This window comes from Rhea americana, unplaced genomic scaffold (assembly GCF_003343005.1).
Source record: "Rhea americana isolate MKP2758 unplaced genomic scaffold, rheAme1 scaffold_64, whole genome shotgun sequence".
Lineage (NCBI taxonomy): Eukaryota > Metazoa > Chordata > Aves > Rheiformes > Rheidae > Rhea > Rhea americana.
Genome location: NW_028186801.1, coordinates 4,424,535 through 4,443,254, shown reverse-complemented (window position 1 = coordinate 4,443,254; position 18,720 = coordinate 4,424,535). Strand labels below are relative to the sequence as shown.

The 18,720-nt window shown below is 41.0% G+C and overlaps 1 long non-coding RNA gene across 3 annotated transcripts in view; it reads right to left on the bottom strand.

The window, feature by feature from the left end:
• Positions 1 to 6,292: 6,292 nt before the first annotated feature.
• Positions 6,293 to 18,720, bottom strand: part of LOC146586906 (uncharacterized) — a 13,380-nt gene continuing 952 nt past the window's right edge. The window contains exons 1-4 of one of the 3 annotated variants that reach the window (XR_014897747.1): positions 17,475 to 17,561; positions 15,027 to 15,155; positions 13,364 to 13,482; positions 6,293 to 6,823 (exon numbers count right to left, since the gene is read on the bottom strand). This is a non-coding gene — a long non-coding RNA (uncharacterized LOC146586906). Of the gene's footprint in view, positions 6,824 to 13,363; positions 13,483 to 15,026; positions 15,156 to 15,351; positions 15,501 to 17,474; positions 17,562 to 18,720 lie in introns of those variants that run through there. The other 2 variants (XR_014897748.1, XR_014897746.1) reach the window with 2 other exon arrangements.

Here is an 18,720-nt window from a genome sequence, read left to right as displayed (position 1 = left end):
ACTTTCAGTTGCTGCTGTACGTGGTTGTGCTCACGGTGTCCTCCTTGCCCTGCTTCTCCCAGCTTCCTTCACCTGTCCTGCTGCTGCTGGTGGCAAGTCTCAGACACCAGCTGGAGAAATAGCAACTGGTGGGAGCTGGTCCCTCTCCAGTATCACAAGGATGAACTCCAAGGCAGGTTCCCTTCYCATACTGGCCTTATGATGGCTTTTGTCTTGCTCATTTACTGTCAAGACACCAGAAGTATCCCACCCACCAGAGTGCAAGCTGCAGCCACAAAGCCAGGCTCTGTCTGGGTATTCCCTCTGGCCTCAAAATTGTTAATTCTTTTCTTCATGGTGTCACAGCTTCAACTGGAAGGTGAAGTAACTCACAAAGTAGTGGTTAAGCTGGTCTCCAAAGAGACAAGAAATGTGCAATAGGAGTTAYGAATGCTCCTAGGCAAAGGAGAGGCAGAACTGCAATGCTCGGGCAGCTCTGTGAGAAAGTAGTGACAGTACCACACCAGCCACACCATGATTTAAGCAAAATCAGTAGCCTGTGGACTGTTCCTGTTGATGCAGAGGCTGAAGTTTGAGGACCTTTGAGAAGCCAAGGATTTTAGATGCCTCCCAGGTTAGGTCATACCTGAGCTTTGCTTTGAAGGGTAGCGATTTTGGATGCAAGTGTTTATGATTCACTTTGGATCCTGAAGTCATTACAGCAGCTGGTCTTTCAGCAGATATAATCACCAGTATGCGAGGCTACAGATTTGAAAAATCCAGCCCAATGTACAATAGTGCATTTGAACCCATCTTAGTTGCCATTCACAGACTATGTTCCTGCTGTAGAAACTAGCTGTCACAGTTTTGAATATATTTTGACTTTGCTGTTGAGTGTGCTTGTTTAAAAATTACCTGAGAGTCAGGTTACCTGAGAGACACAGGGATACCTTGCATGTGTCCCATGATCAGCCTTTCGGGGGTGGGGGTGGGGGGGATAAAGAGCCATAGGGCCAGCCCTCATCCCCTAAGGACCTCCTCCTGTTATGGAGACCTTATCCAAAGGTCAGAGGATGCAGCCATGGCTAACCAGCACCCCCTGCTGTGGTTGTGCCCAATCTTGTAATCTTTTCTCTCCTATTTATATGTCGTCATCTTTCTTCTGGTGTTGTCTCCATGCTAATGTACTTTGTCTGTTTAACACTGTCCTATCTTCCAGCTTTGCTTCTGTGGTGAGCTGTGCAACTTCCCAAGTCTTTGAAGTATATGGTGTTCAGCAACATCTATGAGCTGCAAGCATCTTTTGTTTTGCTTTTTAAATCATTATTTAAAAATTAGCAATATTAATAATATCAATTATGTACCTAGGGTGTATGTAGCCTATGTTTATTGACACCCACGGCCAGTGAAAAATTTGCACTGTGATTTAAATATCTTCTTGCTTAATATATTGAAGTGTTCCTTGTGTTCCCCATATCATAGGGCCAAGCCTAAATTAAGTTTCACCTTTGTACCTCTTCTGCACAAGGATGGGGTTAATCCTGGCAGACAGCCCATTCGCTCTCCCCTGGCAAGACGTTTCCTGACTTCATCCAGTTGCAGTCATGGCTGCATGGTTACTATCATCCTCAGCAGAAGTTCTGAATTCTTTAGAGCTTCTGCTTTTTTTTTTTTTTTTTTTTTTTTGCTTTTTGTAGAGAAAAAGTTACTAATATATTATTTCAATGTCCTCACCTTTGTATTCTCTCCTGAATGTTCACAAAATCTGTTTGAAGATGCATTCATCATCCCTGGGGTCCTTCATCTGGCTTTATAAGGACTGCCAGCAACAGTTACCTTATTTATACACTAGCTGTAATTCCCATCTCCTCTTCGTTTATTTGAAATAATAAGCTACAAACAGAGAACTCATATTTTTATGTTTTCCTCAAGTGTAGTAGTAACAATTCAGTAAGCTGACAAACGATACGGAAACTTATGCTTCACCCTATACCTATGACCCTCCCTATGACCTTCAGTCATCTCTATATATGCATTGGTATTACAATTTCACTTTTCTTTTATAAAAGATGAGCTTTCGAGTGAATGTAGGGAGAAGACAAGGACTGACTGGAAAAATTTTAAGAAGTGTATAAACCATTTGACCACCGGAGCAGTACTGGCCATTTGTCTGACCCAATCTTAATTGCACAGAAGATTCTTAAAATTTAATCACTGAAAATCTGCTGTCTAAAGATTATGGGATCAGACTACAGACACAAAAAAAGGCCTTGTATTGCCACTGAAGGCTTATTTACCTTGTCAAGCTCAGTATAAGACACAGTATGCATCTGGATAAAGGTATTCTCCTCACGCAATCACTTTTATTCCAAAATGACTGTATATGTATTTGAATCCTACTGAAGTTAGCTGAAATATATTCTTGTTTATTCAGATGCTATTATACCAGTATGGCCAGTAACATTTTTACACATCAACATTGTCCAAAGGTTTAATAAATTAAGAAGGACACTTGAAGTAGCATCTCCTATGTTCTTTATTTAATATTAATATATTTACAAGTGAATGGGATATCTGGCTTCTCCCACAGAATCTTTACATGCACAATGAATATAGATGTGTAAGCGAAAAAAAATGTATTTCTTGAAAAACTAATTGTCAAAAATTGAAGAGTCTGGGTGTATTTAGACTCCATGATGATCATTATTTTCCAAATATATATGTTACAGTCACATATACACAGGTGGAATCTACAAAAAAAATATATATATTAGATTTTTGGAGTTCCATTTTCAGCAGAGAATGCCAAAGCTTCCACCATTTCCAAAGTTTGAATGTGTCTGTCTACAGAAACTTCAGCCACCAAAATATTAGAAACCCTTCTACATCGTGTGCCTAATCTTAAAACCTATTTAAGACTTGAAACGTGCCAGTCACCGAATGGACTGGTTCAATTCCGAAAACGCGCTGGAAAAGCGGAGGCCCCGGGGCTGGCTGCAGCGAAGGTAGCTGACGGGCGAAGGCGCGGGGTGCCTGAGAACCGATGGGGTTTTTCCAGTGACTTTGCTTGCTCCGGGGCCGCTACGGTACGGCTGCAGCGTCCCGGTCGCGCCGGCYGGCACCCGCAGAATCGCGCTTTTACGCACCGTGGTCTTGGCGCTGTTTTACTTCCCTTTCACAAGCCAGTGAGAGCAAAATACAATCTAAATTGGACGTCAGCCGCTTATTCTAAACAAAAGGACCTAAGAAATACCAGAAGAGTGGAAGAATAAGGCTTAAAATGTTGTTTTGAACTTTCGCTCTGCTCAGAAAAAACAACATGGATGGATGGGTGGGTGGATGGGTGGATAAATAGATGTGCTAAACATTTCACCCCTTACTTGAAAGCTAATGGAAAACACATTCTGTGGCTTTTACAAATTAACAGAGCAGAGCAACCTAGTTTTATATATCACAATCTATTATTTCCTGTTTTTCTGGTGAGTTTTGGCCTGGAAAGTGAATGGACCTGTGCACAGATGAGTAATGCGTTTAGCTTTAAGATTTGGCCAGAAAATAATATTCCGGAAGATCTTTTTACTTGGATGGAAATAATGTATGCTACTTTGTTGTTGCTCTTTGGGATTTGGTTCTGTTACTGCTTTTATAGCTGATTGCCACGTGCAAATACAATAGGGCCAAACCTCAAAAGACTTAGTGAAAAGTCAGTGGGAGTTTTGATTAAGTCAAGTTTAAATCATATCTGAGTAAGGACGTTAGGACTTGGTTTACCACCCTCACGACAAGACTTCCGTTGTACCCTAAAACCTTTAATCCCCCAAAAAAATGAGAAACCTTTTAGAGGAGTCCTAACCACTGTCTAGCTGGGGTGGCTTCTGGAGTGCAGGCAAGCACCGAGGAGAACAGCTGTACGACCCACTTCCAGTAACCCCAGCAAGGCAGAGAGCAAAGGGCATTTCAAGGACAGAGCAGAGGACGGCATGTTAAAAATACAGTTGTTGCACGCAGCACTGAGGTCAGGGAACCTGGCCAAGGCGAGCYGGGTAGCGCAGGGAAGACGGTCTGCATCAGACCCATCTGTCTTCTCGTGCGAGGCTCTCTGCGTTATTGAGGAGAGAGGGATAGAGTTACGGGTTTATAACTCGCAGAGTTATGGGTTTATATAATGGACTCAGCTGTCATTTGTTTGCCTTTTAAATAATTGTATTTTTCAATAGATTTCAGGCCCTCGTAGTCAGAAAATGTAGATATTTAGATTTAAAACMAGTACACCCAGTACACCAACAAAAAAGAACATTTGCTATTTTTAAAATATCTATTTTTAAACCAGTGTAATGATTCGTTTGGTTCTGTCTCTGGTGTTCTGAAGGGCTGAGATTCACATCACTTCCCAGCTGTAGGGGGTAAGAACTGTTTGGTGTTCTCCTCTTCTTGAAATGTCCATTACATACATAGATTAGCATATATTGCTGTGATAGCTTTGTAGGCAGGACTTCCTTCCGTTAGAAGCTAGGTGGAGGCACAGGTTTATTTCTTGTATTACGAAGCACGAAATAGCCACCTGAATATATAAATTCCAGACTATGGTACTAATCCTGCCTGGGTGTTAGCAAAGGCTGCCTGCTTCATCAGCAGTCCTCTGCATTCTYTCCAGCCTTCCACAAATATATACTCTTATATACATATATCTTGGTTAAAAAGGTAATTCAGGACTACTAGTTGGAGTATTTTGAAGCATCTGTAAAATCCCCCTATGCAAGTATTTCATCCTGTGTATCTTCCTGAAGAACGATATGGCTCACTGGCATAAACCAACATATATACACACATTTTTCACAATGGAGTTGTTGCCCAGAGAGGTTGTGTGGTCTCCATCCTTGGAGGCTTTCCAAACCTGTCTGCATAAAGCCCTGAGCAACCTGGCCTGACCTTCCAGCTGACGCTGTTTTGAGCAGGAGGTTGGGCTGAAGGCCCCCTGAGGTCCCTTCCAGCCTGAATTATCATATCATCCTGTGATTCAATGATTCTGTAYGCAGTAGCTGACATGACAACATATATTTACAGAGATGGGGCAGCATTTACCATGACCATGAAGCATAACTGAATAGTGGGCTCTTGGGACATTTGCCATCAGATATTAGTTAATCTTCATACTGCTGTATTTTAAGTCCTCTTTRTGTAAGCTAATGAAATCAATAGGCTATTTGTCTTTGAAATTACAGTTTGTGATGTTTTTAACCTAACAATACACTGCATGTAAATATTTTTAAAATATATAAAAAAATATATATCTTTTTTTGCCCGGAAATGTATGGGGAAATATTTCARTCTTCCCAGTTCCCATAACTGAAAGTCCACACTACATATGCGTAAGGATGCTTTTAGTGTGGAGGTGTACCTGCTCACCCACGGAAGGTACACGTGGAGGATATCAACCAAATATAAATGAGAACAGACAGAAGAACTACGAATGCGAGAGAGAACATCTGGGCATGTCTTTCCTCAGCTGCACAGGGTTCATTGCTGTCCTGAGAGTGCCTGCTGCCAGCTTTGCACTCTGCGAGCATGCAGYGCCCGCTTACTCCCTTGCAGAAGTTGTTTCACGCTGCCTGAGACATTTTTGCTATCCTCCTCCCCTCCATTATCCAGTTCAGCTTTCTTCCGTCTTTTGTTCCTTTCCACAGCCCTACGAGGCTGGGATTTTTGTCCCTCGCTCAGTTTACAGCTTCTCAGAGTGCGCACCCTTTCTCGTGCTCTCTCTCAAGAGCCCTGGCAGCGACCTTTGCAGGAAAAAAAAAGAAAAAAGAAAAAAACCTTAGAGATTGCGCAGTGATCAGAGAGATTATCCATATTAAGCATTTCCCTTGGGAGAATGAACATAAGAAGAGCTCATTTAAGAAACTCCGGCACTCTGCTGTAACCAGGAGAGGCAGCAGCTACCTCCCGCACAAGCAGACCTTTTATCCCCCTGCTAGATTTAACCAGCCGTTTGTGTCTGTCATCTCAGCAAGAAGCCCGATTGCTTCCTGGTGCTTGTATGAGTTAGAAATGCTGCTGCTAAATTGCCAAAATAATTGTGTTTTCTTCCCTAGATAACTCCCAGCGAGAGGGCTTTTACCTTCCTATCTGCTTATCCTGGGCTTAGCATATTTTGAGCTACTAGTAGTAACTTAAAGCTCACCCTTATTCTTATAAGATAGAAGAGAATTAACTGAAATGTCAGAAAGGGGCAGCTGCTGCCTCTTCAGAACATTTCTCCCRGATTTTCTTCCCATTTCCATCACCATAGGTATTAAAATGATGAGGCATGAAATAGAATTTAAAAAGAGTTCATTTACTACAAGATTTTACCTCAGTGCAGAGAACTGTGCAAGTCAAAGGTATGTTTTACATAATCACCTCTTTTTCCAATCATGTTGTCCCAACAGATTATACACAAGGCGCCATTTGTCCTATAATTTGTTTCTAAGATAAATATTTTGACATTTTGCTTCCTTTTACGAAACAGACATAAGGTGTTTTCAGTTAGGGCTTGAGAGGTTGCCGAGGATTCGGGAGATCCCTCTGAAGCTGGAAAAAAATAATCAGTAGACGGCTCTGATCATTTTGGCGTGGCACCAGGACCTACGAACGCCGGGAGCCACGCGATTGCCTGCTGCTGCGGTCTTCGGTCGGAAGCGTCAGCCCGACGCCTTCCCTCCGCTCCCCTCGAGCTCTTAGGCTGCTCGTGTGCAGCGTGCAATGAGCGTGTTTTGTGTGGCTTCTTTAAACGCTTCCTAATTTGCAATATGGAGATGCCTGCAAGAGAACGGTCATCTTCTTGGGACRTCGGTGTTGAATTCCCCTTAAAAATTAAAGAAAAACAAACAAAACTCAGCAGTAAGTCGCATGTCAGTCGTGGTCAATATGGTCACATATCAGGGAATATGTGAAACCAAAGACTTACTATAAACTCACTGTTCCTGGTAAGTGTGCTAACCACAATATAAAACATTTATAATTACTTTTACTTTAAAAGAATAACTCTAGATAAAGAAACAGCTTTGACTGGATGAGAAAATTTATTTGCTTTCCATAACACAAAACAGAACCATTTTCATTGTCTGCATTTCCCTGATCATATAGGTGAAAAAAATCACCTATTGTCGGATTAAAACTGAGTCAGACCACCTACAGACTTCCTCAAAATGCAACCTCAGTTTTTCAGTCAAYGTTTCAAATCATGAGGTCACAATTTAATACCAGTTTTGTGTAGGTATTACATTCCTGCAGAAGAAGAATAAAGTAATAAATTTCTAGCCACGGATGCTGAAAAAGCTGAAGAACTTGGAAAGAAGCTAGTGAAGATCACAGATAGGCGCTGTCTGTTGGACAAAACAGTTTCTTTCTCAGGAAGAAAATTGCAGGGCAAATTTTCAGGGAGGCAGAAAAAAATACACACAAATAACGTATTCGAACATCTGTAAAAGCACAATAAAATGAACCTTCCCACAAAGTAAGAGTTATTAGTGGGAGTAATCCCAGATTGTTCAGTGGGTCAGAGTCAGAGTGGTTACACTGCCTACTGAAACAGAATTGTTACTGAATATTTTTTTTCGAGCATTTTCGTAACTTCACAGTACCGGTGAAAGAAATGGATGATTTAATGGATAAATCCAGCAAGGTAGAATTCAAGCAATAGCCTTAATAGCTCTGTGGCAAACCTGCGGGCAGATGAAAGTAAACTTTCTTCTCATAAAATTATTAATGTAATTGCTGTTATGAAAACATATTCTCAAGACTATTCTTTCACTTAGATTTGTATAACTGGCTTATATCAAATCCTAAACTTTTCAGAGACGCTTTCCTTAAAGCTGTACCCTGGAACGAAGGATTCCAACCCTCACTTCACGCTTGTAGTCTAACGATGTAGTCTAACGATGCAGTTGTAACCTTCAATCAGAGCTAGGCAGAGTGAGGCTCCCTTGCGGACTAACTTGGGGACCTAACGCAGAAGCCTCTCTCCAGCGATCATATAAAAGCCCTAAACATGACGTACTTGCGTACCCTCATTACCTTTGTTTTTATGGCAGGTCCCATAGAAAGAAAGCACCTGTGAAGCTGCAAATGAACTGCATTTTATAATGGACATAATTTCCTGCAAACTTGGCACTGCAAATTTCTGTTTTAAAATAGTCGTTATTAATTGCTCTTTTTGTAATAGAAAAACCTGCCTGCAGTTTGCATTTGTCTTGAGATTTATTGCTTCGATTATTTCTCTTACCCAGGTCTAGCTATTCACTGTTTCAAGTTATGTCTTGAACAGTTGTTCATTTGAGGTTTCCTGTATGATTGCTTATGTGTCAAGGTAAGAAAAAATTAAGTCCTATGAAAAATGTAAATTATGAATAACACTTCTGATAGTCTTTGCTGTTTGCATAAAGCTGCTTTCTCTATTTTCATTTTCAATCTAGTTACCCTGGTACTCTGGCATACAGTCGACTCAGAAGATTTAGCCCTTTTGTGGAAAGCCTTTGKGAGCTCTTTACCAAACCTATTATATTCCTAAGGCAGCAATACCCTTGTTCTCCCTGACTTTCAGATTCAACTCTTGTTCTCTTTAAATCCTATTTTTATACTAGAAAAATACATCCTTGCATTCTAGCAAGTGCTACCAGCAGTATAAATGGCCTGATGAACACAGYCATATACATGCCAGGGAAATACAATAAAAACACCAGAGTCCTTTCTGCACTGCTTCCCTATGAAGAGCCAGTGGTGCAAATATTTCTAGTCTAGGCAGATCCAGAAAGAAAAGCAAATTTTTGTCTTGCAAGATGAAATGACTTAGGGTGTTTTCCTTCATTTTCTTTTGCGTGTGACATTTTCTATGTCAGAAGTTGTGAATTACACTAGTATTCTTCTTGAATACAGTTCAACACTTGACACCTCGAGTTCTGCTTTTAATTTGGCAGCATATCACTGCTGAAACAGAAGTCCATACATGTCCAAAATTATCTCAAAGAACGTTATGACCCCCATGGAATGCAGTAGCTGCCACAGCTGTATTTCAATATACACTGGACAATAAAATAGCACACAAGGGAAGGTTTGCATCTTTTATGCTCACATGTGGAATTACTTCCTTGGAGAGAGTCAAGAWTCAAAACTTCCTGGAGAGATTCAATTTGTCTTTGAAATACAACATCAGGTCAGAGGATTAATTTATTTACAGCTCTGTGATCTTTTTCAATACACCGGAAAGAGGTTTTGTGACAGATCTTAGGTTTGTTTAAAACAAATCTCTTTATTTCAGATCTCCAGTATTTAGGGCCCTTTCCAAAGTTTATTGGACTTAACTGCACGACTCATTTCAGAACAAGCCCTTATTTTTCAAAACACCAGAACAACGTAAATATCTGTTTAGAGGAGTGTGGCATATTTTATTTAAATAGGATGCATATAAGAAGACTATATTCTATATATATCTGAAATATACATGTATTTTATACATAATGCAAGTCTCCACTCTGACATAGTTCCTGTGTAAAYGAAGGGAAGTCATTTGGTCCATCTGTTCCTCACCTTCCATTTTGAAATGGGAACAATGTTACTCTGTTAACCCCTGGAATATTATGAGAGCAGAAACAGCAAATTATTTTGGGGTGCTCTGGTATTATGAGGAAAAGAGTCAGGTAAGAAAATTAACAAAGAAAATAAGAYGTGTGTGTTCTCAGAAGAAATATTAAGAAGGACAAAAAGTCTCTGAAGTGGAGAAATGCAAGCAGATGGAAAAAGTATTATGCAAATGCGTGATTCATAGTTTTCCTAAACAAATAATTTGACCTGAAAAATCTAAATTTGGAACTTGGCCACAACATAAATGCATGCCAAAGGTCTGATCCTTACTTTGTTGGAATGTTCTTCAAAATCACACAAAGACTCCTATAGATCTGGAGATTTGTAAGATCCCAAAGCAGTTCATTTGGCCATTCGACTTAAGTTACAGTRCCATCTACTGTAGTAATAGCCATAAATATGCTATTATTAGTGCAGATGTATTATACAAATTCTCTTTTCTGATCTTATTTGCCCAGTATTTTCCACAGTAGTTGTAATCAAGTCAAGCTATGAGTTTAGGAGGATTCAAAATAATGTCAAACATGAAYATAAATAAAAGGAACATCCAGTTAYAACAACGCAGTTAGTTTGCACTATTAGGAAATGAGGTAAACCTACAAATGGCCATGRAGCATGTGACTCTTGCTTTGGAGATCAAGGTGGCCAAAAAAAGCCAGTCTTTAAATACTGAAATAAGAGGGAATTTTTCCTGCTCTCTGTTTTTCTCATGTATGTCAGATTTGGCGTTTTCACAGCTTGGATGATACCCCACTAGATGAACTGYGCCTCTGAGCCACTGCTACAGGAATTTGTGTGTTCTGCGCTCTATGAAAAATGCTGTCTGCTAACTTACACTCTCCCGAAAAGATGCTACAAAGTAGGATTTTTTGCACATCTGCTAGAGCAGGGRTGCAGACTAGTACCTTTCTATATACATTCTCCCCAAATGCAACAAGCGTAAGTAAAGTATTACAGACGCACTGGGGACCTTGGCAGTACACACTGCCTGAGATCTCAAAGACAGACTCGAGGGTGGAAACCTTGCCACACTGCAGACATTGGCGACAGGACGGAGGGACTGGTGCTGGATTCCCCTGATTCAAGCAAYGTGGAAACAGTTGCAATGCTGCCTCCAGAGTCTTTCACAGACCTGGCATGTTGGTGTCTGGTTTGGGACATCAACAGCTCCTAGGACGGGGACAATCAACACCCTACGTAGTTTGTAGCCCATGTGCTCGTCRTGTTGCTGTAGTCGGAACAGTCCTGCAAAGCGGTTAGTGAGATGCAATCATCTCATTTTCCTACATTAGCCCAAAAGCTGGTATGTTCCAGTGAGCTTCTGCATTGATGCAGATGCCTAATTACATCATATACCACCATGAAGAAAAAAGTGCTAACATCACATCTATGTCAGGTTTTAGTTGCCTAAGTAGGAAGAAAGAAGCTTCATCCTGAAGAGTGAGCAAACCTTCGTATGCTCCAACTCCTACTCATACTCCACACAACACCCACTAATTCACTTAACCTACAGTCAGATGGCATTTCATATCTTCCTAAAAACCTTTGCCCATGCTTACAAGTAAAGTCAGGAGGATTCACAACTAAGATGCACCTGGCTGCATCACTGAACTCAATACGTGAGACGATCCTGCTTTGTGTCGCAGGCTGACAGTGCTCGACTGCTTTCTTCATTTCACCACCTACTTCTTTAAAACGCTCTGTTCTGTCTGCTGATTTCTGGGATCATTTTGCAGCTGACACTTGCACTGCAAAGACAGAGGACGTTTATGGCTCGTTAATCATCTCTTTTCAGTGTACTGTGTTGTATGCCCTTCTCCTTTTTACTTGCATTGGGAATGATTCCTGCTGGAATTTCTACTGAGCAATGGAAAACAAATCTTAAAGAAACACGTATTACAGCTCACTGAAAGGTCATCTCATATAAAGTCTGGTGCAAGTTAATTGTGTCCCAGATTGGGACTTCATAAGAATTTCATTCCACATAAGTCAGTTCAGTTTGACACTGGGCATTTTAATAAGACTACATGAAAACACTTCACCGTTTGGAGCCACACTTCTCTTAMAGTCCTTTGTTCAATAATAAATATTATAATACAATAATTTATAGCACACACAGATGAATAAAGCTGGTTATTTTCCATAAGGTATAACACCAGAACTTCTCAAAAAAGAAAAAAAAGAAAAGAAAAAAGAAAAGAAAAAGAATGAAAAGGCAGACTAAGGTGCTACCCAAGGTCATAGTTTTGCAGTTGTTTTGAGCTGGCATAAACAAGAATTGCCACCGAAAGCGGTCACCCTGCCYGTCCCCGACCAGCAGCCCACGCCGCTGTCTGCACAGCCCCCCGCTCACGCAAAGGCTCACATGGCCTCATCTTAACTCTCTTCTTTTTATCACAGTAGTTTCAAGCCAGACCACCACTCCGACCTTAGCAAAAGCGAATGCAGTTCCAAGGAGTTAAAAACTGCCCAATTGGCCTTGGCATGTTTAAGAGACGGAGCCACACRTTTGGGTTTTGGTTCAGAAAAGAAATGGGTCGAGACGCTGGTTTACTGCTCAGGTCAGAGTGGCTAAAACTCAGGGGCCAGTCCTCACCCTGAAGACGTGTTGCAGGTCAAGCCTATGAAATTATAAAAYGGTAATACTTAATCCTTATACGTTCAAATTTGGGGCGGAGGATATCATTGGGAGTGTATGCCCAACAGACAGCGAGGTTGATGTCCCTGATGAAAAAGCCCTAGAAGAGTTTCTCATCATACTTGTTCATTTTTAGTTGCCATAGAAACATCCATTAGAGCCATTTTGTAGCTGGCTGACAAACCTCAGATGTTCTGACCCTGCTTTTCTGATTTCTCTCATATTTCTGTCCTTTTCCATTCATGTCTGATTGTTTTCTCCAATGCAGAGTGACTCAAAATCTCTTCTACTTAAACCACAAATACAAATATATCGTTTTCATCCCTGAAACTATCCATTATTCTTAATAYGTATGTCCTTGGTGCATAATAAAATTACCTATCTCTAGTTAAAAAACAAATGAAAAGAATAAAAATGCCCACACAAAATAAAACTTTGGTTATGGATGTTTTTCCTTTGCTTTACATTGCTAAAAGTTGAGTATCAAATTAATATTGCAATTATATCACCCTTTTAATGAATCTAATACAGATTCCCATCTATCTACCCTAGTTTGCTCATCTTAAATTGTCCCAGCTGGATTATAAATGCAAAATGGGAGTCTGTATTTACATACTTGCAGTTTTAATTAGTTAAATTACAGAGTTTGACTGAATAGTGAAATTACAGGATTGTTGTGATTGTTTTCACTCACTGAAGAGTCCTCCCAATATTTCTGAAATTTTCTACTTCTTTTCTGCTTTAATCATGATACCTTATTACCTCAGACCTGCAGGCATAGAAAATCGCTGTTTTTAAAAGTGTCCACTCATTYTGAGTAGCCAAAATATGTAAAGGTGCTAAATTCCATCAGCTCTGATCGGCTTCAGCTAATACTATAATGATTAGCACTCCAGGTATTAGGTTCTTACAATGGGCTTCTGCAAATTTGAGCTCAAGTATCTTCTTTTGATTAAAGTAAGTATCATGGTATACTTACCTAATTTACAGAAAGAAGGTTAGTGAACGTACTTTAACATTTGTAAAGTATATAATAAACTCAGGTTTAAAGTATTAGGAAATGCAAAATAATTATGAATACTTTGTGCATTTTCTGAGACACAAAATGAAACCAATTCAGAATGATACCTTCCAGATCAGAAGTTAAACACTACACATGAAAATTGGTCCACAGCGCATACAGCTGCCATGCATTCGTACTCTGGATTCTGCTGGGATGCTTCCTCTTGCTGTTTCTAAAGATGAACCTGTGTAAGGGAACAAATGCAATCAGTGCACACATAACTGGGATTTTTGGCACGAGCAGGGCTTGCCAGCTCCTCCTCTGGGGCAAGTCCCCTCCACTGGTCATGAGTTGCACACAAAACTGGCATCTCCTTCCCTCTMACGTGCAGTCTGCTTTAGCCCTTCTCTGTCCTTCCCTCCTTCTCTCCCAACTGCGATGGTGCCGGCGTGCAGCGGGGGGAAGCTGGGGTATTGCTCTGCACACCCCGCTCTGAGCCAGGTGGACATCTAGGGCAGCCTGATCCATGCACTCACAGCAGAAATAGTGCAGAACAGTCCGTGCTTTCAGTGGGGCATGATACTTCTTTAGGACTGGGTAAAACTGCATCCKGAGAGCCCCCTTCCTCTCCTTCACACTTTCAGCCAAGCTCTACTCACCTTCCCAATCCTCCTTCTTCCCAGCTATGGACACCCTCACCCAAATCTTGTTTTTTACCTCTCCAGCCTGTGCTCTCCTCCCTTCTCCCCTCAATCCCTTTTTTCTATAGCTCAGTGGTGGGTAACGGCCCGAGACACCCAGGGCCAGCGTACAGGGCTGTGTGTTTGATCCTGCACTGTACATGTGCTGACAAACCAAGGGTGTGAGAATACTGGAAGTCTTTCCAGAGATGTGGCAACAGATTTTGTGACGGCTGTTGGGGCAAAAAGGACACCGAAGAAATGGCTTAARGGCTTGTCACGTGCATGCAGAAAAAGTGCATCCCGTTCAAGATCCYTTCTGGGATCATTCTCACGAGCAATCTAGCAGAGCTGTGTAAATGTAGCTGAGGACCAATGTAAGATAGGTTGGCACGTTGTTTGAATAATGTGTTGCTTTCTAGTTCCAGGCTTAATTCTGCTCATTTATGACACAGTAACTATTGAAATTGCCATTCCTGAAATGTGGAAATGTGTAAGTTTCAAAAAGAAGCCTGACTGTTACAGAAGAGGCTTGTCTTGTGTGGATCTGTACTTCTAAATAGTTGAGCTTTAAAGAGAGGAAGCCTGAGGAACAGAATTGTATCAGCCTGTGCTCCAAAATGTTAAGACAATTGCAATGCAATTACGAGTGGATCGTAAAGGCTTTTTTCCCAAATTCAGAATAATTCCTGATATCAGAAGTAAACAGAAATTAAAAAAAGAAAATGCACAAAATTCTTTGCAGTTAAGTTACCCCAGAGCTCAAATACTTTGAAAAATCAAAAACATTTGAAAAGTGGTTTAGAYAGTGCTTTTCCTTTGTATATACATATAGCCCATTCAAAGAAAGATGTTTAAAGCCTTTAACATATTTAACAGGATCCAGTCAATTTAGAGGAGAAGATAATTGCAGAAAGGTACTGCAAAGAACAGATCAGTGTTGAACATAAGGGTAAAAATAAAGGAAAGAAGTTTTTAAACAAACAGAAAGTGATGCTATCCAAAAATTAGTGAGTGATCTAAAGCTGAAAATTTGATTTCATGGTTTTCTGGAGCCAACTGAGCCTTCTGATTAATGGCTTATAAGGCAGTGGATTCAAATACTTACCYTCCTGCCTTGAGGGTTGGGAAATTCACACTGTCAGTGAATCAGCTGCTGATTCCCAGCAATTTTCAACCTGCCTCTGAATCACTGAGTAAAGAGTTGAACCAACAGAACGAGTAGACTGATGGACAACTGTAGGGGGAGAAAAAAAAAAAGAAAAGAGAGAGATGGAACTCTATACTTTTGTGCATGAGCCCAGAACAGTTGAATACCTACAAAAAGAGAAATCTAAGCAAGGAATTAATTATATAAATATTTTCCTGTAACAATGAAATCAGTAGGAGGTCTTGCAGATGCTCTTAGGATGCAGTTTCATGCTACACTTAACTCAGTCTAGCTGCGGGCTGCAACCAGAAGAGGAGGTACTGCTGCCCCTTTGCCTGCACAGGCTGYGTCACTAGATGTTTTGGAAGGAAAATATGCTGCTCCCTTTCCTTGTCAGCCTGCAATTACATTAGCATTAAGATCACGTGAAATTTCAGCCTTTGAAAACAAGGATACAAGCAAGGATTTGTGCCCATTTGCCACCTCATTTGGGACATACTTTTACTTCAGTCTGTTGTCTGTGCAGTTTTACATGCTAAGGCACTTCAGTGGAAAAGGCAATTTCTTCAGAGTTTGGAATGCACAGACTTTTAGCATTGGGATACTTTTACTGGGAGAAAAATAATAAAAGAGCATATCCAGTGACTCCAGGTAGTTTTGGAAAGATCAAAAGCTTCAGGGCTACAACTAAACAAGCAAAACATATATTCAATGCAATTGGACTAACATAGCTAGGATGTAAGTTTATAGAACAAAACATACAGATATATCTCAGGTAGACTGATTTTGAGCACTGTCCTGATTAACACAGCATTTTCTTGAATTACTGCTTATCTTTTCTCTTTGTTGTCTGTAGCATTACTGTATGAACAGCTTTGTCTGATAGTAAGATGAAAAGTGTGTTGGAAAGTTCCTATATTATTCTCAGTCTTACTCCTCAGGGAAATTTCTAACATATAGTTATTTTTTAATATTAAAATACATTTTTGCTGTGTTCATAGTAGCAAAAATAGATYGTTTTTAGAATTGCTACTATATTGAAGCTGATTCTGCCACTTTTACCTGAAGCCCAACATTTAAAGGTATACTGAAGTAGTGACATAGAAATAAAGATGAGTGGGAAAAGCATTCTTCTCCCCTCTGTCATGTGGCTGTTAATACASTAGTAGAAAAGGCACCGAAAGGCCTTGCAGAGGCAAACATAGAGAGACTTGTGGGCTAGCAATACATGCTCCAGGAGTTGCTTTTATATTCAGAATCAGGATTATACATGAATTTCCATCACTACAGCAAAAGAGACTGGAGAAACAACATACAAATGAACAGGCTCTTGTGGATCCATGTGAAATACGAACTTGAAGTATAGGCCACTTTCCTTGGTATAGTTGCCAGCATCCTGGCTTCCTCCTGGTTTTCATAGCAAGGAAGCTCCAGCTTTTGCTGCGAGATGAAATTGAAATGAAATTCCATGATGTGAAAGAGGAATTTAAGGAAGACGTTAGCTCATCTGCCACCATTTGTTCTCATGTTGTGCTCTGAATTTGGAAGGTGTATAATTACTTCATATTCCATAGCTTTTGCTGTCTCAAATAAAGCTYACAAGGATTCTTCTCCCAGACCAAGTTGCACCACAAACATTCTTTTTCTCATGATCACATTTCTTTTTCAGCTCATTCTCTACCTCAGTCTTTTGGATTTTGCTGGGAGGAAGCAGCATATAGTTTAAATATTTCTGATGTATACAAAATACAAAGCACCAGCATTTTCACCAGAGCTGATCAACTGTTAAGTTGCTTCACAGAGACATAATAATTCACAAAGAAGCTATTGCTGACCACAAGAAAGTTGAAGACATACTTAATGATCACACTCTGTGAAAGTCTGCATACAATTCGGCTAGCTGGTGGAACCATTTAGAAAAGCTCCAAAGTGGTAAAGCCTCTTCAAAGCAGGAACACAGCCCCTATGGGCCTCACTGACCACCTGACCTTACCTTGTAGAGCAAAGAAGAGGCAATGTCTTTTCCTGCCTCTTCAAAGACCCCTGATAGGATCCTTCCAATGCTACTGGTCTCTCAGGTGTTTTCTGAGGTGAATGTAATGACTTTCCCATTCATATTTAATTTCTTTGCCCTTTTACTAAACATCATTACAATCTATGCATAACTTTCCTAAGATACCCAGATACATATAAAACATTCAACTGCACACAGCTTAGTGTCTCCTGTGAATTCTTATCAGATCGCTAGGATAGCAACGGGTATGTTTTCTTGACCTCAGTACCTTGTGCAGCACAGCCAGATGGGCAAAACTATTAAGTGTCATAATGCTTAATTTTATTCTATAAAATACTAGCCAGTAAATCAGTTCATCATGAAACAAATATGTGAACCCATTTAGATAGTACCTGTATGCGTAGTGGCAAATCGAGAAGAAAAGTCAATYTGCCTTGCAAAACCAATGAACCATTTCATCCACACAACCTGTGCGTTCATAGATGTGAACTTGTATTTTTTAATCTACAATGAAATATAATGCTATCAGTCRTAATTGTAAACAATACTAAATGCTCAATTAAAGAATTGTGCTTGTTTTAACTATCATCTCTAACATCCTTCTTCAGCTGATACCTCAACTCTTCCAAAGGTAATGTATCTGCTAGCTCCTCTAGCACGGAAATCCCAGTGTATTTGAGAACAGTCTCCTCCGCTTAGGGCTTCTGGCTTCCAAAATTATGAACACTGTGAATCATACAAGGGGCCTACATCTGATAYATTTCAATGTGTCACAAGCTGGGTAAGAAACTAGGACTAACGCCTAAGCACTTCCACGCCTAAGGAAGTGCTGGCATGGAAGGATGCCTGCACTGTTGGCAGGCATGCTCCTCAGCATATCCCCTTGGTGTGGTTCTCAGATACTTCAGCTCTTTTCTGGTCCATCCCTATTTCCCTCCAATGGAGACCACAGCATGGGGGCAGCAAGGCAGACTGAGGCAGTAGGTACCCAAGTCCTGGACCCAATGTGAAGGCAGGATGGGYGGCAACACAGACCCTGACCAAGGAGCTGGGAAGCACTCCCACTCACAGAGAAAGACATTTTTAATCAACCTGAAATCAGTATTTAGTGTTTTTATTCCTTGCATTCATGGTCTAATGTTCTTTTAAGTCAGCCTGAGGAACACCAGCTTTTTACTGCAAGATCTCGATAAAGAATACTTTATTTTTGGATGTGCAACATAATGTATGATGTAGAACATAACATACGTTGTGTGCTGTATTCCAGGAGCTGCTCCTGAAATCACCTGGAGCTTAAACGTGGATAAGGCACGTTAACTCAAAAACTGAAGGCATACTTGCAAAACTAACAGTTCTGGATACACGAAAAAAAAAGAGGCGGGAGGGGAGGGAGATTTGAAAGATTAACGTTCTTCACTGCGGGGCATTACAGGCGAGCTCCGTGGCGGCGGATGGCGGGGCAGTGCGGCGGGGGCAGCCGACCGCAGGCCCGCTGCTCCCACCCCGCGCTCTCGAAGCCAGCGCCTGCCTCCCCGCGCTTCCCTTTCCCTTTATACCCGCTCACTGAGCGCCGCGGCTTCCCGCGGGGGCGGCCGGGGGGGCTCCGCGCCACGCCGCGGGGCACCGCTCCCCTCGGGG